This window comes from Globicephala melas, chromosome 12, assembly GCF_963455315.2.
Source record: "Globicephala melas chromosome 12, mGloMel1.2, whole genome shotgun sequence".
NCBI classification, from domain to species: domain Eukaryota; kingdom Metazoa; phylum Chordata; class Mammalia; order Artiodactyla; family Delphinidae; genus Globicephala; species Globicephala melas.
The window spans coordinates 81,395,145-81,416,624 of record NC_083325.1 but is presented as its reverse complement, the minus strand read 5'-3'; the positions used below and the strand labels follow the sequence as shown (position 1 = coordinate 81,416,624).

Genomic DNA, 21,480 nt, shown 5'->3' with positions numbered 1-21,480 from the left:
CTGCCCCCACCTGTGCTGCCTCTAATTTAATATTTGCAGACATGCCGGGCATTTGTTACTAAAATGTATTATTCTCCATGCAAACACGCTTCCATCAGCTTGCCAAGAGACCTGAAGCACCGGGTACTGCATTGGTTTAGCAGAGCTGCAACCTGCCAAGACTGTTTGAGAATGACCCCGAGTGTCTCTTTTTTTTTCTGCAGAGACATTATGGCCACATCTGTCATGATTCTTTCCAACTTGGAACTCTGCTGAGAGGTGTCCCGTGCATTCTCAGCCAGATTTTTGGTTTCTGGGCTGGGGCTCCAATGCAGGCTACAGATTACTTATTTGGAAGTGCTTGTGCTGAGCGGTGCTGCTTCTGAGTTATGGCCCGGCTGGCAGGACCCATGGCCATGGACACATGGGAGCAATTGCATGCTTCTCCCCATCACATAGATGAGGGGTAGGTGAGCATCTCTCTTTCCTCAGGCAGCCAAGGAGACCCTCTGCTAGACCACACAGGCCCCAGCCGCACCTCTCCAGGGGCCCCAAGCAGAATTATTTAGTTATTGAAAGGAAGAGTGTTTTCCTTTTCTTGGCTCCATGGGGTCCAGAGCTATGTGTGTGTGGGGAGTCTACACTGAACCGCTGTCTGCTGGTCAGTAGCTTCCACTCTGACTCAGTTCAGAGGGGTCCCAGACGTGGTCTGCAGACTGGACTGTAAATGAAGAAAATGAGGCTGGAGTTATGAGTTATCTGGAAAGCTGGACTGATCTGGTTCAAAGCTCTGTCCTGTATTTTGCTATTCTATTGGATCCACATTTTTGTCATTGACATGCCTTGGATGTAAGGACACGATGGTGATAATACCTCATGTGTTTTTTGGTCATTATTTCTGTGTTATGGTTGTTCGGTTCACGATCGACCTCCTCCCTTGCCCTGTCCCCTTCTCCTGAAAAAGGTAGTGATCCTATGTGTGTCCTTAAACTTTCCAGATAAAGATTCCACAAGTTGTGTACAATTCTGGAGGCTGAAATTGACGGAGAGAATCTGGTATTTGAGACTATGTCTAGACATAGTTTCCAGATGTGACCTGGCCACTTACTAGTTGTGTGGATTTAGGCAAGTCTCTTAAATCCATGGAGCATCTGTCCTCATCCATGAAATGGGGATCACGAATATCTACCTAGTGAGATACAGTGCGTGGGGCTTGGTAGATAATTCTATCCTGTGAGTGAGGACCCACTCAGAGCTCTAGAGCAGAGCGAGGATGCCCCCATCCACACCCAGAAGATCTCCCTCCATGTCGGGAAGAACCGCCATCCTCCAGAGAAGGTCAGTCAACAGGGACTGGCTTTCCATCCAATCCAGTCTAGACACAGGAGCTGGATTAATACAAGAGAAGCAACAAATGCAGGGGTACCTACAATGGGCTCTTCTCAGACCTCATGTATATCAAATCCTTTAACAGTCACACCAGTCTTATGAAATAGGTCCTATTATTATCCTTGTTTTATTTTTTTTCTGTGCTTAATTCCTTTATTTCCTTAGGATACATTCTTTTCTAAAATTTTTTTATTGAAGTGTAGTTAATTTACAATGTTGTGTTAATTTCTGTGATACAGCAAAGTGATTCAGTTACACATATATATATATTCTTTTTTACATTCTTTTCCATTATGGTTTACCACAGGATATTGAATATAGTTTCCTGGGCTATACAATAGGACCTTGCTGTTTAACCACATTATCCTTCTTTTACATGGGAGGCAACTGAATCTTAGAGCTGAAACGACTAGATAGAGGTCCCAGAATTCACAAGCAGCGGAGTGGAGCATCGAATTCAGGTAGGTTGGCTACAGAAACCAAGCTCACAACCACCACACAAACTACCTCTCCTAATATACTCTCCAAACTAGTCTCCGAAACAACCTCAGAGTCCAATTTTTGTTGCAGAATATAGTACATTTCAGGGTGAGAACCTGTGACTCATATCAGATCTCGACCCCTCAGCCAGACGCTCAGGATGTGTCTTTATCTCTCTTTGCAGCACGTGTCCAGTGTCTGCACACCGTGTCACTGAAGCCACAGGACACGGGTGGCCCTATATCTTGTCTACACTTAGATTTGGCCATGAGCTATGGTTATGAAGCCTGTGTCCTAAAAAATGAGAGAATGGCAGAGCCTGGGTTTGACAAGTAACCACTTGACAAGTAACTACTTTTTCTTTATTTTTAGTGCCATGTAAAGTGTTCAGCTTCACAAAGAGCTGTCATTTTAAGAGCATCAGGAAAAAATAAATGAGCTGCACCTGCAAACACCTTATCGCCACGTAAACTAGGAGGTATGAAATGACTGTTCTTCTGTCTAGCTCATTTTCCTAAGTAGATATTTAAGAAAGGTGGTTGAAAGCCCTCCACGGAGAGATTCTCATCTAATTTTATGAGCTAAAGGGGGACTTGGGGTGTGTTTTTCTCAGAAATTATCTGGCTTCTTGCCTCCAGTTTCTGCCAGACCCCAACTTCTGAATCTAGACCCAGGTCCTGAAGGTTTTAGGTGTGTGAATGGGAGCGTGTGTGTGTGTGTGTGTGTGTGTGTGTGCGTGCACGCACACACATGTGGTTAAAAGAGTGCTGACAGGATTCGATATGGAGGTATTCTAGGTGCTGGTGTGGCTTTGACCTTGAACCCTACCTGGTCCTGGTTTATGTGCTTCTACCTTGATGTGGTCACCTCGTGCCCCAGGTTGATACTGCTCCACGTCTGGTCCCAGTCTCTGAGGCATTGCCTTCTTAGCCTATGATACACAGGAAGAAATAAGTGTGTCCTGCTCTTTCAACAAAAAAGATGATGCACTCACAGGTGGGGCACAGGTGCAGTCCCTTTATCCATACTGACGAAATCATGCAAGCTCTGAAAACTGAAAGCTTTTTGGTATCTCTTACCTGGCCTGAACATATCTGGCAGCAAAACCTGATGTGAACTTTAGCTACTTAGTTTTTTAGTTTAATTTTTATTTTATATTGGAGTATAGTTGATTTACAATGTTGTGTTAGTTTCCGGTGTACAACAAATTGATCCAGTCATACATGTCTGTATAGCCATTCTTTTTCAGCTTCATTTCCCATATAGCTTATTACAGAATATTGAGTAGAGAAATTTAGCTGCTTATAATGCTTAGTCGTCCTGTTTGGTGTAGTTTTCACATATTTTACTGCATAAATATTAACACACTTGATTAAGCATTGTTGCCCCAGACCCCTTGGGGGCTGTCACATAATATATTGCACATGCGCCATATTACTTTTTTTAAAGCTAAAAGTATTCTGGATTTTGTAATACATCTGGCCGCACATATTTTGGATAAGGGATCAAAAACGTGTGATCTCATTTAATCCTTGCCAGTCATCTCGTGCGATAATGATTATGTCCATATTAAGAGGAGAAAACTAACAGAAAGATTGGTTAATTCATCCAGGGTCACAAAACCATTAAGAGGAAGGTCCAGGATGAAATATATGCTTTTCAGCTTCCAAAATACATACCCTTCCAACTACTTTACATGGTCTTCCAGCTTCTTTGGGGCGGTAAGCTGTGTTTCTAAATGATGTAGGCATTAGGAGTTTGGGATTAACATATACACACTACTATACATAAAATAGATAAACAACAAAGGCCTACTGTATAGTACAGGGAAATATACTCAATATCTTGTAATAACCTATAATGGAAAAGAATCTGCAAACAAATATATGTATGTATAACTGAATCACTTCACTGTACACTTGAAACTAACACAACCTTGTAAATGAACTATAATTCAATGAAAAACAATGATGTAGGCAAGGTGGAAACAGGACCATGAGCAGAAACATGGGCGGTGCTCTAGAAACTGGCCACTCAAAGTATGGTCCTTGGACCAGCAGTACTGGCATCGTCTGAGGGCTTCTTAAAAATGATGAATGGGCACACCCATGACCTACTGAGTCAGAATCTGCATTTTATCAAGGACCAGCCCCACCAGGTGCTTCTTGTGCTCATTAAAGTGTGAAGAGCCCTGGGCTAGATGATTGGAGGAGGAAAAGACCACATGCCACTCTAAAGAGTTCTCAGAATTGTGATCTTTTGCCAAGATCGCGCTGTTGGGCAGCATCCTCTGAGGCAAGGCAAAGGAGGAGGGAGAGGAAGGCAATGGTTCGCAGCTCCTCGGTGGATGCCAAGAACAGAGATGTGCCCACGCTTGTTCTACTAGTCTGTTGCCTCAACAGTTTTTTCCCAAGGTGGGGCTATTTTTGTACTTATCGAAGAAAGTCCTGCAACTGCATATTTATCTCGGGGAAAAACTCAGGGAACTGGCCTATCAAAGAAGAGTATCAAACTCATTACATCATAATTATTAATTATTTGCTCATCAACGGTATGGCCCTAGAGCAGGTGAGCAAAACAAGGATTCCTAGACACCTGTGATTATGAAGAGCATGCATTTTGGGGCAGGGGGCTGGCCAGACCAGAAATACTAAACCAACTTCTATGGCATGTGAGAAAGTGGTTAAGTTCTGAATCCAAAAGGAGAAGTAGACATGGGTAAGGAGGAACAGGGGTCGGGGTGCAGGGTGGCCAGGGAGGATGCGGGGGGGGCAGGGGGGTGCGGGGGGCAGGGCAGGCGTGGTATCTGACAGTGTGCTTGGGGGTACACCTTGTACGGGCCGTGCCATCTAAATGAAGTCTTGAAGGAGGTGAAGGAATTAGCAAGTGGAATCTGGGGGAAAGCGTTCCCAACAGGAGAAACAGCAGAGCAAAGGTCCTGAGGCAGGACCATGTCTATTTCATCTGAGGACAGCAGACAGACTCAAGTGACTGCAGTTGGGAGTCCGAGGGGAGTCATCTCAAACCCGATACCAAGCTCTCTGGCTCTCTTCTTTGCCTGGCTTTTACATAAACTCTGGGGCTCACGGAATCCAGAAAGGATTTCCCCCATGGGCAGAGCCTTGCCTTCACCATGGCCCTTCCAGCCCTCTGCCATGGGAGAACGCCATCCAGAGCAGTGCAGGTGGGGTTGCTGGTCCACTCTGCAGCAGGGTCTCTCTCACCCAGCTTCCTGTTTAAGCCAAACAATCCCTGTGTCTCTGGACCAAGCCCGGCCTTTCATAGCCTCGCAAGGCCTGGCTGGAGAGGATGCGGAATGCTGGCCCCTGTGTAACTGACAGTCACGTTGCCCTTTCCAGTCTTGGGGGAGCGACCCCAGGGTTGGCCAGCTTTCCCTAGTTGCAAAGCTATGGCCAATGCTGCCTACCAAGATGTGTTGATTGTCAGACAGAAGGTTACAGGGAGAAGAAAAGGATTTGATTGTGCTTCGGCAGGTGAGCACTCTTCCCCTCGTGGCAGATCTCACTGGGCTCCGTCTTTACATATCTTCATGGCCACAGAGATGTTCAAGTTTAGAATTACAAGAGGCTGCTCACTTTCCCCTGGGAGGGCAAGATGGGCTGCCTTTCATACCTCATTGATGGTTCCCCTTATTTTGGGGGGGGGCTCACACGCATGGCCCTGTCTTATTTTAAATTGTGGCCTTTTTCTCTCTCGAAGGAAGCTGTAGAGCACCAGAGGCCTGTAGAGGTCATTTCCTCTAACAGCAGCATATTAAGGATCATGATCTTGAGACAGAGAGGTCATCTGGCATGTCCAAGGTCACTCAGTTGGTGGCCAAGCTGGGACCAGCATCCAAGCCTCCTGCCTTTAGCCCAGAACTTGTTTCACCATATTGAGACTCTGGGACTCACTCTTTTTCTCTGATTTTGTGCTTTTTGTTTTTCTTCCCGTCCCATTACCAGACGTAGTTTTTCTCCTCCAGTGTTCCAGTTAACTTAGGGACAACTAGTTCAAAATAAGTCTCGTATTTGCAACTACATAGGAGGCACTGTGCAAATGAAAATTAAGGGCGAATAAGGAAGAAGTTTCAGGGCTTCCCTGGTGGTGCAGTGGTTAAGAATCCACCTGCCAATGCAGGGGACACGGGTTCAAGCCCTGGTCCGGGAAGATCCCACAGGCTGTGGAACAACTAAGCCCATGCACCACAACTACTGAGTCTGTACTCTAGAGCTGGTGAGCCACAACTACTGAGGCCCACGTGCCACAACTACTGAAGCCCACACGCCTAGAGCCCGTGCTCCACAACAAGAGAAGCTACCGCAATGCAACGAAGAGTAGACCCCACTCGCCACAACTAGGGAAAGCCGCACACAGCAACGAAGATCCAACACAGGCAAAAATCAATCAACCAATCAATCAATCAATAAAAAAAGAAAGAAGTTTCAATCTTCAAGACAAATTCTAGGAGGAGAGACAATCATTACGAATACACGTAAACATAATGCAGTGTTCTAACAAGAATACGAGGAAATGCTTAGGTTGCTAAGAGCAAGGATGAGAAAGTTTTGCTAAAAGAGAAGGGGTAGAGAAAAGTGAGGTGGGCCAAGCCAAGTTTTCATCTACTCGTTCCACTTATGAAGGAAAAGCTCTGTTTGGAAACTCACCTTGCCATTAAGAATTATCAACACTTTGGGTTTCCATGTTGGTGGGAAAGTGTCTGGCTGTCACAGGGATCGAGTGTGGGTATTTTAAAATGAAGGCATGAAGAAAGCCCTGCTGTTCTCCACGCAGTCACCGCTTCGGGGTTTGAACGAGAACCCCTATTGCCTGTAAGTTGATCTTTCTCCTTGAAGTCACTCTTCATAAATCTTCCCAGAGTCTAGGGTCTCTTCTTTAAAATATACGAGGTGTCTATCGAGGCAGCACAGACAACAGTATTTGAATGTGCAACGTGGGACAGAACAAAAAGGCCCATGTGAGATTAACTGGAAAATGTATCCAACGGAATATTCATGCTTCATAGAGTATTATTACACATATGGCCCTGAATTGAAAAATAATGTTCCTAGGTTGAATTAACTACTATTTCCTCTGTGTCCCCACAGTATTTGTGCATGGTTCTATTACTCAGTGATAATGTACCCAGCGTGTATTCAGCCTATCCTATGGTACCAGGCAATGCAACAGAGATGGAGAGTATAGAAAATTGATGAGAATTTGACGTGGTATTCTCATTAATATTGAACACAGTATTTTAATATTATAATGCACTGTGGGAAATACTATAAACCCTAAAATCTAAGTGACTAAACACAACAGAAGTTCATTTCTTGCACACATAAAGTCTAAAATGTGCCTTTCTAATCAGTAAGGGGTAAACTCTCCTCTAAGCAGTAAATGGGAGATCTAGGTTCTTTCCATCTTGTGGCTCCACCATCTTCGACATCTGACTTCCAAGTGAGGAGAGGAGGCATCTGCCTCTGAGTTGCGTTGGTGTGGAAGTAGCCACCTCATCTCTGTCCACTGAGTGCTTTTACGTACAAGAGAAGCTGAGAAATCAAGTCCTTGGCTGGACAGCCACTTTCCAGCAACAACTTGACACTATGAAAAGGCAATAGGAATCTTTGGTGGACAGCTAAAAAATCATCCATGCTACGGTCCTAGAATCTCTGAGTTTGGTTTGGGTCGAGGTTGCAGTTCCCAGCTTCTCATGCGGCTGGGTGGAGTCATGTGACTAAGTCCCAGCCAATGAGATACATATGTATGTTATGTGATCACTTCCAAGAAACTCCGTCAGATCAGCTGTGTGCTCTTTTTCTATTTTCTTTTTTTGTTTTTTTTTCCTTTTTTGCGGTACGCGGGCCTCTCACTGTTGTGGCATCTCCCGTTGCGGAGCACAGGCTCCGGACCCGCAGGCTCCGGACGTGCAGGCTCAGCGGCCATGGCTCACGGGCCCAGCCACTCTGCGGCATGTGGGATCTTCCCGGACCGGGGCACGAACCCGTGTCCCCTGCATCGGCAGGCGGACTCTCAACAACTGCGCCACCAGGGAAGCCCCCCATTTTCTTCTTTATCCATTCCTCTACTCTGTTAGAAGTGACAGCTGGAGTCCCCACCACCATCTTGGATCCTGAGGTTGAGGACCATACCCACAGATGGCAGCAAGGACAGTTCACAAATGCCTGATGCCCTGAAAGACGGGGTGAATGACCTGGGCTACTTACCTCAGCTTTTATGTGAGGAAGAAATAAACTTCGATCTTTTCACAGCTTACGTTACTGTAGGATTTGTTAATTACAACTGAACCTTATCATAAATGATATGTAAGCAGAGGGAAACACCTGTAAAAAGATTTGGAACTACATGAGATTCTGAAAAAGTTGAGAGTGTGATGTTGCTGTAGTATAAGGCTCATGGCCTAGGGCAGGGATAAGCAAATGTTTTCCAGAAAGGCCCAGATGGTAAATATATTAGGCTTGGCGGGTCATATGATTTCTGTTGTGATTTCTCAACTCTGACATTGTTCTGTGAAGGCAGCCATGGAAAATGGTGTAAAGGAACAGGAATAGCTGTGTTCCAATAAACTTTTACTTCTAAAAACAGGTGGTAAGGAGCGAAATTTGATCATCTTAGAGGATAATCACACTGCGTTGTTTTATCATTATCATTTATTTATAATGATCTCACTATTGTTTTTTTTGGTTTTATTTTCAGCTATATATCCATGTATGAATCATAGTGTCAGGAGTGGAGAACAGGTTTAACTGACAACTACGCAATGATCAGGTGAATGGTCAAACTCAGTCCTCCAACTGTGCTTACTTAGATCTACTCTGGGTGCCAAGGGGATCATCATCTAACTTACTCCTACCCACAGATGCCATTTTTGACCTCTACTAGGAGCTTTCAGTGTCTTCACTGAAAGAAGAGGCTAGTGGTGAAATATTTTTAGAAGCTTGACAGTCTATAACAGGGGAGAATTTTTCATCATTTGGTAGCTGAGCCTTTTCCCTTTTTTTCTAGTAATGGAACTGAATCTGATTTGACAGTCGTCTCCCTCTTCTCAAACAGAACAATTACTCCATCAAAAAGGAGGGAGTTACAACATTTAGGGGGTATCTGTTATGATGAAAAGTACTCTGAAGTAGGAGACAGAAGTTCTCTTCGTTTTTTACTTTGCTGGACCCAAGTGTTTGGGGAAACCCATTAATCTTCTAAGTCTTAAGTTTCTCATCTTTAAAATGGTCACAGGGCTAGTTACTTCAAAGTAGATTGGTAGCGTCTCATGGGGCTGATGGTATGAGCTGTAGGAAAATGTTTGCACGAGCTGGTACATCTTAGGTCGTATCCGATTGCCCTGCAGTCAATATATAAGAAAACACAGAAGAAAGACACATTATAAAAGGTGGAGAGGGCAACTTGCCCTTTGAAAATACATCATGCCTTATGCATAATAGAATTCAAAGCATTGATTCACATTTGGGAACCATACAGATAGAAAGCAATCATGTCAGGAATTCAAATGCTTCAACAAAATTGGATCTAAATGGGTCAAAAATGAATCTTTCATTTATGGGAAATGCTTCTAAACATGGCTCTAGAATGTCTCGTATTGAGTTTGAGCAAACATTTGGGAAACTGGCAAGAACAGAGAATCCGCAGATGTTTTCCATATACACAGTATATATTAAACAGACGAGTGAAACAGAGAATTCAGGAAATGCTCAGACAGAGAGGGAAATTGTTAAGTGGAGAAAAATCTGTTTGCTTTCCTGACACCCTCTCTCTTGTCTAAATCAATTATGAACATTCATCTAACCTACCCTTATAGGTCATAGAAACTTAACATGATCAGAAGTCTGAGAAGGTCTGGAAACAGAACTATTAACTAAGCTTTTATCACTAATTGTTATGCTTCCTTTTTTTCCCTCCTAAGCTTTTATTGGGAAAATTCCCCCAAAGCTATCATTACACTGAATAATGACAGAACTTACTTACTGAGGCAGAGAGCAGAAACTTTTTGAGATAGCAAAATTTGCAACCAATTAAATATTAATGAAAAATTGTCTATCTCAGAATCCATTTCTTCACATTCATTTTATCTCATACTTGCATTTAATCTACAGAAAGTTGCCATCATGTATATTAGAATTCGAGAAATAAAAAATGTATGAATAATTTCATGATTTTCCCAAGAGCAAGTTTCTGTACCAGTTAAGAATACGGGGCTTCCCTGGTGGCGCAGTGGTTGAGAGTCCGCCTGCCGATGCAGGGGACACGAGTTCGTGCCCCGGTCTGGGAGGATCCCACATGCCGCGGAGCGGCTGGGCCCGTGAGCCATGGCCGCTGAGCCTGCGCGTCCGGAGCCTGTGCGCCACAGCGGGAGAGGCCACAATAGTGAGAGGCCCGCGTACTGCAAAAAAAAAAAAAAAAAAAGAATATGAATGAAAAAGAGGTTAAAATCACCATAAAGAACCATACATTTCTAGATTATTAAAATCAATGCTGTCAAATGATCATCACTGTGAAGATGATGATGATAACATTTTCCCTACACCTTTCTAGTTGTTGATATATATTTTGTAAAGTTTTTATCTGGTAGTTATAGAATAAAGTCTTGGTATTATATATGAGTAGCAACTCAATCCAAGTGATATTTAATGAATTGCCCAGATAGTTTATTTCATGAAATATGTTTGTTCTGAGATACAAATTCTTCTTTATTTTAGTTCTAGAAATACCACACATAAAATCCAGTCTTTGTTATCATCGAGGCATATGAAGATTTTTAAATAATAGAAAGAGCACTCTAAGCCATGCTAAGTGGGTAGACTACACACAGTAAGTAAAAGTGGATGACAAAATGTATGTGGGACCTTCCGGTGTACAGGTTTCCTAGGTTCCAGGGTGAATGCTGATAATTGTTTGGACTTAGGGAGTCCCCGACTGTCAGCTCTTGCTGTCTTAGGTACAAGACCCCCTCCTATTTATTTAGATAGAATTTTTGCACTTCTTGCCTTATCATGAACCACAGGACATGCAGTAGTTATCGCCTGCACAATACATTGCCCTTCTACATCTGGGGCACAACTATATTCTTCCATTATTCCCATGAAGCAAGGAAACTTACTACTATTTATAGGTGGTGACCACATTGACTATTTTCTAATATGTTCTGTCATGGCCTATTTTGCTAGAATGTTAGTTCCTGGGAAGCAGTAATTCTATTTGTCTTATTTACAGTAGGTTCCATAATTCACAGAACAGTGCATAGTGTAAGACAAACAGAATAAATATTCTTAATAACTTACCCAGGGTTATTTCCTATAACTTTTGGGTTTTACAAGGGCCCTTCTGCCATCTCAGCCCTCCAACCTTGATCATTTCTATATTAAATCTCTGTGTATCATTTAATATGGAAATTTATGTAGCTATTTATTTATAAATAAATATTGTTATTTATGTTATACTTGGATTTGTCCAACTGGAAATATTAACCTTTAATTGTAAAGGATCATCAATGCCAAGCAATATTCTAATCTTACTACTGATAACACATTAGGAAAGTGCCTAGAACCACATAGAAAGTTACTGTTGACTTGAGCTAAATTTATAGAACAAAAACAACTGGATTCATATTTTACCAACTTTGGGACTGAAGGATAGTGATCGACATAAGCTTTGAGAATTTTACACCCTGCAAAAGTATCACTCAGTATTGAGAACAAAACAATTATATTTTCATGTGTAAGAGGACCAGAGAATTTTATTACTGTTAGTTTTCATTAAACATATTTATAAAGGATCTACTGCAGGAGGATGACACTTAAACAAAGGCAGGGGTAAAAGTAATAATAATGAGGGGATATATAAATTAATAAAATATGTCAGAAACTATTGGTTACAAAAGTAACTGTTTTATATTAAAAAGTGCAAAATTAAGCCTCTAGATAACAATGATAGGTTAGTGGTGATCAGTGGCCATTAAAACATGATAATTTATATGTGTTCTGGAAAAAGACAAAAACCCCTCACATACTTTAGACTTTATACATATATAAAGTCTATCTCTATCTATCTATCTATCTATATATATATCATGAGTGTACATTTAAAAATTAAGAACAGTAAGTGTGAAACTAGAATTATGATTATAGATTCCCAAACACTAGATGAGAAGAAACATTTTAAGACCCAAAATAAATTAGGGAATATAGAAATTATTATCAATGCAAAATATGTTTGAAAAGAGGAAAATAAATAAACGTTGATTCACTGAAAACATAGTGGTAGAAGACAGTGGAAAGCTTGGACACCAGGTCTCTAAAGATGCCAGGGTAAAGGCCAGAGATTTTCTAACTGCTGAATGAGACAGCAAGACAGCAGTAGGGGCCAAAGTTCTGCCACATCATATTGCCGTTGGGTGCCAGCCCCTCATAATGCCAGGGAAGGGGGGCTGTGCTTCCCCAATAATGCAGCTTACGGGCCCTACAGTTCAGGAGGTGGTGGGCCTCTCTTTTCAGACTGACGTAGAGTCATAATGGATCTCTGTGTGCTCTCCAGAGTGCAGTTGGAACTGGGCACTTGTGATGTTTAATTTTATGTGTCAATGTGACTGGACCACAGTGTCCAGACATGTGGTCAGACACTATTCTGGTTGTTTCTGTGAGCCTGTTTTGGATGAGATTAACATTTAAATTGGTGGACTTTGAGTAAAGCAGGTTTCCCTCCATAATGTGGATAGACATCATCCAATCAGTGGATGGTCCGGACAGAACAAAACTGACTTCCCCTGAACAAGAGAAAGTTCTGCCAGCAGGTTGCCTTTGGGCTTGTACTGTGACACTGACTCTTCCTTGCTGGCCTGTCCTGCAAATTTTAGACTTGAAAACCTCCTTAGTCACATAAGCCAATTCCTTAAAATAAATCTCTCTATATATATACACATACTATTGGTTCTATTTCTTTGGAGAACCTTGACTAATACAGCACCCAAACACCTGCCCCTGCTCCTGTTTCCATGAGTTTCCCTTAGTAAATGCTTTTTAATAAAGTATGATGTGCTTGTCTTTCCTTGCCTTTCCTTTAAAAATAGGGAAAGTATAGTTTATCAACACACCTAGAGTGTTGTTCTTTGTACTAGCTAATAAAATGAGCATAACTTTAGCTAATACAATGTGCATGATGTTATTAAAAAAGCAATGAGAAATGTCATTGATGAACAATGTTAAAAACAAAACAGAGGGCATAAAAATAGTAAAGATTTTAAATGCATAAGAATATATTCTGAACAACTTTATGCCCATAAATTTCAAAAATTTAGATAGAGCTGATATTCTTCTAGAAAGAAATCATATATACATTGAAAAAAAGAGAAAACATCTGAGTAAGCTTATAACTATTACTAAGTTAAAGAGGTAATCAAAGATTTCCTTACCAAAAGATGCAGGCTCACATGGTTTTCAGGTGACTTTTACTAAACTTTAGAGAACAGTGATTTAAACAAAATGATGGAGAAGGTATGAAAACAGTTACCTAACTTATTTTATCAGCCAATATGATTTCAGCACCCAAACAAGAAAATTTTTATCACATAGAGATTAAAACTCTTCAGTTATATGTTAACAAAGCAAATCTGTTAGTGTATACAAAAGCATTAGTTTTATTATCTTAAATTTTTTGTTAATATATTCATGTCTTAGTAAAATGTGATTATTTCTATGGTGGGAAAGACAGAAGTCCACATAATGAGGAAATAAGCACAGGAATTACTGTGATATGGAAGAACAGTGGTCCAGAGGGGAAGACTGAGGCAAAAGGGTTATTCTGGAAGATAAAGTATAAGAGCATTCTGGGCCAAGGGAGGAGAAAAACACTGTGTGTTGAGAGTGCGTGGCAAGCTTGAGTCACTGTTGGTATTTGGCTATGACAGAAGTAGGGAGATTATCATGGCAGCTAGACCAGGCCCATTCCATGGAGGTTCCCCTTCCTTGGGCTGGCTATCACCCAGAGTCCTGAACTGATTTCCTCATTAATGCTGCATTTGTTCCCATTTCCCTTGTTCCTCCAGCAACTCATAATCCCTTTAACAGGAGCAGAGGCAATGTTGTTTATTCTGTCTGTAAGTCAGGAGTGTTTCCCCATGAATGCAACACAATTGTTTTGAGTTCAGTCTTCTCTCTGCCTGCTCTGGGCCTTGCATCCAGTGTGCCCGCAGCACCTCTTCACTGACTGATGGATAGCACTTTGGCAAAGAGCATATGGTCAATTAATTAAGTCTCACACATGGCCCAACCGTCTAAGGGAGAAAACCAGAAACAGACTGAATGCAAAATGATGGAAGAATCGGAAACAAAGAACAGGGGATAGAAGCAAACTAACTCACATCTTTAAAGAAGCATTGGGTCAATAGGAGGGGATGCGGCGGGGGCAGCTCCCCTAATGAGCAGCATCACCGTACAGAGCCAAGCGTCTGGATTTGGCGTCAGAGGCCTGGGCTTGAGCATAACGTGTTGTCAAATAAACAAGTGCCCTTGAGCCAGTTGTTGAAACTTTCTGAATAACATCCTCATCTGAAGATGGAGAAAATACATACTTCACGCGGTTGTTATAAGGACCACACAAAATACGGTCTGTGAAAACGCTTTAAAATCTGCAAGTTGTTACTGTCATTTAATTACAAAGCTTGCCTGGTTGGGCAAGAAAGACAAAGCACACTGAAAAACAAAATCCAGATTGATTTAAAGCAACGCAAAACAAAAACTAGTAGAAAACAGGAAACGATGTCAGGCATAAAACCTTGGCATACTTTCCATGTTTAGAAGCATTTCCCATAAAGGATTATATATAACTGAGTGACTGGAAAACCTCAGGAAAGTTCCATTTCCTCTCCTTCCTTGCTTAGCTCCACCTGGAGCGCAGGAATGGTTTCTTGGAGGCCCTGCAAGCACTCATCAGCCCCCTGTAAGGAGAACTGGCTGTGCAGTTCATGGTTATTATCCTTGAAGCTAAAAATGTGATGGGAATGTTACTGCGTTTCCTTAGAGCAGGTTTCTGCATTCACAAGTCACCTCCACTCAACCCACAGGCCTCTCCGAGCTCACTTACAGCCTTGTCAGCAAGAATGCAGAGAGCAGCCTGCTGCAGCTGCAACTGAGCCCTTTGGGCTGTGCAGGGTTCCTGACACTGCCAGTGGGATAGTAATCACTTTTATGGTATCTAACTGACACCTGCCCTCCTCCCCAATAAATCATGAAAATACTTAAAATTTTTTCTTTTTCAGCCAGCAGAGGGATTGTGAGGTTTTAGCACAAACAGATTATTATCTTGACGGCCACAGTCTTTTAACTAACGCTAAACCCTCGCTTTAATCTCTCCTCCCAGATCTGGGACATCGCAGTTCAAATCTCAAAGGCAGGGACCTACTGTCCTGTATCTGAATGTAACTTTGGCTACACCACCTTGGACACTGTCCTCTCTGAGCTGCAGTTCCTTTACTGAGGAAAAGGTAGAGCAGATGGCTAGATGGTGGCTAGATGATCCTTATCATCTCTTCCCATAAAAATTTCCTCTTCAACCTCAACCTCATCTTACCCCACAAGACGCGAAGTCAGGCTGGAAGCATCGCCAGCAGCTGACAACTGTGTCACTAACTTGGCGGACTTGTGTGACCTTTTCTGCAGCAATAGATCTGCTTTCATGGTCACTCACTGCCTCACACTCTCCCTGTGTAAGATCAGAGCAACTCTTCTTCAGAACCTTTTCTGGTTCTGTTGGCTTTAATAAAAGGACCTTCCCATACGGAGCTGGAGCGAATCATTTGGTGGCCACACAGTTTCCATGTCATGGCACACACTCACCCTTATGACCTCCTTCACGATAAAATAAGAAGGCATCACTGTGCTTTTGCCCTCGAAAGTACTGAAAATCTGTGTTGCTCTCTGTCTCAGCGACTTCGATTGATCTGCCCCTCAGTACTGTGTGTTACTCCTGGCAGCCACGGGACAGAAATTGTAGGGGTCATGAGATCTTGTGACCTCGGCCAGCCCATTCACTGAATTCTCCATCTGCTTACAAACTGCACCCTGTTGCTTTTATCAAATGACTCAGTGAGTTGGGGATGTACGTGCTTTTTTTGGTTTTTTAATACAAATTGAAAGTGGCAGGAGGGATTTTGTCAGACAAGAACTTGAGGGCAATTTTGAAGTGTTCTATGGAACCAGATGTTGTACAGTTTATTAAAATTAAGAGAACTATTTAATACAGATGTTTATAGATATTGAACATATTTATTACTGACTTTTATCTTTCAGAAGTTCAAATTGCTCTACATTTCTTAAAGAAGGGCAAAGAATAAGAAGAGGGGAGGAGGTGCTGTCACGATAGCATTGCCAAGATATGACCTTAGTCACTTTGTGTGTTATAAGAGGAGGTCTTCATCATAATTTTGGAGATGGTTATCACCTTCACCTGTGTGGTCCTGCGTATAAATCTAGAAAGAATGACCCAAAACAATTTTCACCATGATTCTGAAACATCTTGAAGTAAAAACAGACTTCAGTTTTGAAACTTTGTGCATAATGAAAAATAGGACACTGGTATCACAAGAAAGAGTAATGGAAACAATTCTGGGATTTACTGATGATGGAGTTGTTCAGGATTCAGTGCCTCTTTTCAGGGTCCAAATCACCTCTTCCAGCAGAGCAAAAGCTGAAAGTTCAAAGCCAACTTGAAGGAGCTCTACCATTGACCAGCCGAAGTTCACAAACGTCCAAATAGCTTCCTCATCTGTAAAATGGGATTCTTACAGAACTCGTCCTGTAGGAGTCAAGAAGAACCAACTGCAGTATGGCATGCTAAACACACAGCACATGCATGGCACTTTCTGAGGCCCTTGACTATCAGCAACTATGGCGAACTTTATCACTCTCAGTCTGGGAAGTATAGTGGTGAAATTTTGATTCTTATTCTGTTCCCAAGTAGACATAATAAATATAACTAATAAAATTGTTGTGTTGAGTAAAATGAAAAAAGCAATAGTCTGGAAAATCTCACCCCATCTTGAATATCCAAAGCATAGGCATAAACTTTGTCTAGTGAGCGTGAAATGGTTTCTCACCCCAAGGAGAATGTTACCAGAAAAAGAGAACATTTGTCTCCAGCTCCTATAGCTCGAGGGATATCTGGAAGTGAGATAGAAGAGGAAAAAACAAAGTGAGGCACTGTAAATAGGCACAGGAAAAAGGGCACGTAAGAAGTAGGGGGAAATCATTCAGACAGAACTCTGACCTTCTTCCCACCGAGCGTACAAGGAGGATGGGATTGTCCCTCCCACCACGGTAGTCAAGTAGAGGGCATTTGGAAGAGAATGGACAAGGAAGCCCAGGTCCCTTGGGCAATTGTTGTAAAATGAAAATTGAGCAGCTAAAGGCACTGAAGCAGTTTGTGTATAAGTCCTGAGACAGGAGCTGGGCAATCAGAGAGGCTAAGAACTTGCCAAAGCTAAAATGCAGGCAAGCTGACACAGGTGCGGAGAGTACATATACCTTAACAGCTATATTCATAGTCTGGGGAGGAGATGCCGGCACTTGTCACTAGTTCTAATTCAGGGGAAGACCAGTGGCTACAGTGCACAATTCATCATGTGATAATGTTGAGTGTGTCTGTATCCCTTCCCCAAATACATGCATGCACGCACACACACACAGACACACACTTTTAAAATTCTTCTAAAACTTAAAGATCTTTTATGGATATATTGAAAGGGAAGGATAATGAATAAATGATATCAATAACATTTTTCGCACTCACCATGCCAGTGCAGGGATAGGATAGTCCCGTGGTGTGGGAGCTAAAGATTGCGGAGAGACCACTGTATTATGGTTTACTCTGCAGAATAATATTACCACAAACGCAGAAGCTTAAAACCACACATATTTATTATCTCACAGCTTCTGTGGGTCAGGAGTCTGAGCATGGGTTCGGTGGGCTCTCTATAAAGCTGCTAACTAAGTGTCAGCCAGGGCTGAGTTCTCATCCGAGGGTCGATTGGAGAAGGATTGACTTCCATGTTCATATGGTTGTTGTCATCTTTAAAATCCTTGCGAGCTGCTGGACCGAGGGGCTTAGTTTCTTGCTGGCTGGCTGCCAGAGTTTTCCCTCAGTTCCTTGTCATGTGCCTTGTTCTTTAGGGCAGCTCCCAACGTGACAGCTTGTTGCTTCAAAGCCAAGAGGGAAGAGAGTCTTTCATCACGACAGTCCTTACAATTTTATGTAACATTATCAAGGAAGTGAAATCCTGTCACCTTTGTTGTATTCTATTGGTTAGAAGCAAGTCACAGGTCTCACCTACAGTCACAAAGAGTGAGTTATACAAGGGCAAGAATAGGAGGAATAAGTCATGGGGGCCAACATAGAGTCTTTCCACCAAAGCTACTATGTGTCAGGAACTTTAACTTATTGAATACTTGATCTTTTCAGCTTCACTCTGAGATGCATATTATTATTACTTTACAGATGAGGAAATTGAGCCTCCCAGAGGTGAAGTAATTTGCCCAAATATCACAAGCTAGTAGAAATGCATCTGGAATTCTAATACAGATCAAAACAAGTGTTATTTTTCCTACCTTTCTTTATTCGCCCTTTTAAGGCAAGTGTTATTTATCCTGCTTTCCTGGGAAGACCATGGAATGACCTCCAAGAATGCAACAGGAGTGAGCAGCTGAAATTACTTCCATCTTGGCCTCTGACAGTTGAGTGACACCTCTTCTTCCCCAATGCCATCACAGTCATCTCTTAACAGAGCTATTTTAGGCTCACTGGCCTCAAGGACCAGGCCGCTCAAATCATCTCAGTGAGGCTTATTCTTTCTTACTCTCACAAAAAACAATCTTTAGAATTCAGTTTACGAGGGTCCCTGTGACTATCATGTTCTTTCTAATCTAAGTATGGGAATACTTTGATTTGGAGTGAGGAGACATTTTCCCACATTTTTGGGTGAACAAGGTCAGCTGATAGCTGGTTTATAGATACCATAGAAAAATGCACTTGAAAATTCTAGTCATTTCACCAAATCTTTATGTTTAAAGATGTAGTTTTGAGAATACTTTTGATTTTCAAATGTGTGCATATAAAGACATTGGTATACATGAGACTTGTAAAATAACTCCATATTAAACTATTTGCTATGCCTGGAGCATTACTGTTATTTTTCATTCACTTAAAATTTTATTTAAACACAAAAATAATTTTGAACTTTATTTTGTAATGCATTGATTGAATTTATTGATTTAGTTTAGTTCTATTCAATAGCAGTATACTGTAATGTAATTAAAATTTTCTTCTGGTAGCCACATTAAAAATATAAAAGAGGGGCTTCCCTGGTGGCGCAGTGGTTGAGAGGCCGCCTGCCGATGCAGGGGACACGGGTTCGTGCCCCGGTCCGGGAAGATCCCACATGCCGCGGAGCGGCTGGGCCCGTGAGCCATGGCCTCTGAGCCTGCGCGTCCAGAGCCTGTGCTCCACAACGGGAGAGGCCGCAACAGTGAGAGGCTTGCGTACCGCAAAAAAAAAAAAAAAAAAAAAAAAAAAAAAAATATATATATATATATATATATAAAAGAAATAGATGATGTTAATTTTAATGATAATTTTTCTAAACTCTATATAGCCCAAATCTTATTTTAATATACCATCAAAATAAAAATTGTCAATAAGCTACTTTGCGTCCTTTTTATCCTACTAAGTCTTCAAAATCCAGTGTGTACTTTATTTACAGAATATCTCAATTTGGAAGCTACATTTTCGTTGTAAATATTTTATCTATACTTAGTTTTCGTAAACTATGCAACGATAAGTGTAGATTCACATACCCAAATTGTTCTAAACATAAAAGTTTTCGGCCCGCGCGTTGCCGCCCCCCCCGCCCCGCCCCCCCCCCCAAAACGTCACAGCCTTCATCTCGGGGTTCCCTCAGCCCGGTTCCCCGGAGGATGAAGTTCGTGTATAAAGAGGAGCATCCTTTCGAGAAGCGGCGCTCTGAGGGCGAGAAGATCCGAAAGAAATACCCGGACCGGTTCCCGGTGATCATTGAAAAGGCTCCCAGATCTCGGATAGGAGACCTGGACAAAAGGAAATGCCTGCTGCCTTCTGATCTTACAGTTGGTCGGTTCTACTTCTTGATCCAGAAGCGAATTCATCTCCGAGCTGAGGATGCCTTGTTTTTCTTTGTCAACAATGTCATTCCACCCACGAGTGCCGGGATGGGTCAGCTATACCAGGAACACTATGAAGAAGACTTCTTTCTATATGTTGCCTCCAGTGATGAAAGTGTCTACGGTCTGTGCAGTTGCTGTCCCTAAGGTGTGTGGGGGGTCCCATTCTACAAAGAGAGAGGGGGCCCTCTTTCCTTGACCTACTCCTCCTTGAGGGTCATACACCACCTCCCGTCTTCAGGACCTACACTTCCTAATGTTTGAGACTCTCCTCCAGCTCCTCGTAACACAAGGGTTAATGGGGGAGATGGCCTCTAGTACCTCTCCTTTCTCCATTCTTCCCCTTTCTTTACCACCTTTCCCATTCTGCTTTAGACTTCTTGATTGTCAATCTCTTTCACATCCAGTGATTGTTTTGGTTTCTCTTCCCTTTCTAACTGCCCAAGGGGCTCAGAACCCCAACAATCCCTTCTTTTCACTCCCTTCTCTTTTGGGGGTAGATGGAAGGGACTGAAATTGTGGGAGGAAGGTAGGAGGCACTTTAATAAAGAGGAAACCACCAAGCAAAAAATAAATAAATAAGTTTTCGAATAACCAAATCAGTATGCTTTTGAATTTAAATTAATTAAAATTAAGTAAGATTAAAAATCAAGTTCCTCAGTTACACGAGCCATATTTCAAGCGCTCAGTATCCACACGTGGTTAGCAGCTACCATACTGGAGAGCATAGGTCTAGAGCAAGCTCGTCACAGAAGAGATTTCCACTGGGCAGTGAAGATCTAGAAGTTCAATAAACTCTTTCTGAACATTGTTGAATTGGGAAGATTAATGTTATCAGCAACAAATTAGAGGAAAGACTAGGCAACGAGTATTTAAGCCTACGTTTTGATTTGATCCCAGATGAAATGACGATGATGATAATGATGATGATAATGACATTTTATTCAATGCTAATTCTGTGCCCAGATCTCTACTAAGCACTTTGTACCCCTCTGGTGTAATTTCATCATCCCCATTCCACAGATGAGGTACAGATAGACGAAGTCACTTGTTTAAAGACATGTATCTAAGAAATGAACATTGTGAGCCTACACGACCAGACAGTCTGCCTGTAGAGCCTGCATCCTCACTTAATTTACTCTTCTGCCCCTCAGAGATTAATATCTTTTTAAGACTTATCCTAAATAAGATGGCAGAGTACTTGAAGCAAAGACCATACTGCATGCTCCTCTTTCTTCAGTGACCTCCTCATTCCCCAGTTCAAGACCTTTGCTCCAGCTTTTCCTGTAGTGTCTTCTTTCTTCACCTTCACTTGTCAAAATCTGAACCATTGGTCCATAGTTGCTTCAGGAACAGCATCCTCCAGAGATGCTGTCTCAAACTTCCAGTGGAAACATTCTTGTCTTAAGGTACTTTA

The 21,480-nt window shown here is 42.0% G+C and overlaps 1 long non-coding RNA gene and 1 pseudogene across 1 annotated transcript; both read left to right on the top strand.

Moving 5' to 3' along the window:
- The first annotated feature begins 1,749 nt into the window (after positions 1–1,749).
- LOC132598261 (uncharacterized) lies at positions 1,750–16,735 on the top strand. The gene is made up of 4 exons (XR_009566290.1): positions 1,750–1,829; positions 2,221–2,326; positions 8,566–8,637; positions 16,164–16,735. It is a non-coding gene; the product is annotated as an uncharacterized lncRNA (long non-coding RNA).
- A 3,106-nt stretch (positions 16,736–19,841) lies between these two features.
- On the top strand, positions 19,842–20,210 carry LOC115846079 (gamma-aminobutyric acid receptor-associated protein pseudogene; annotated as a pseudogene).
- The last annotated feature ends 1,270 nt before the right edge of the window (positions 20,211–21,480 follow it).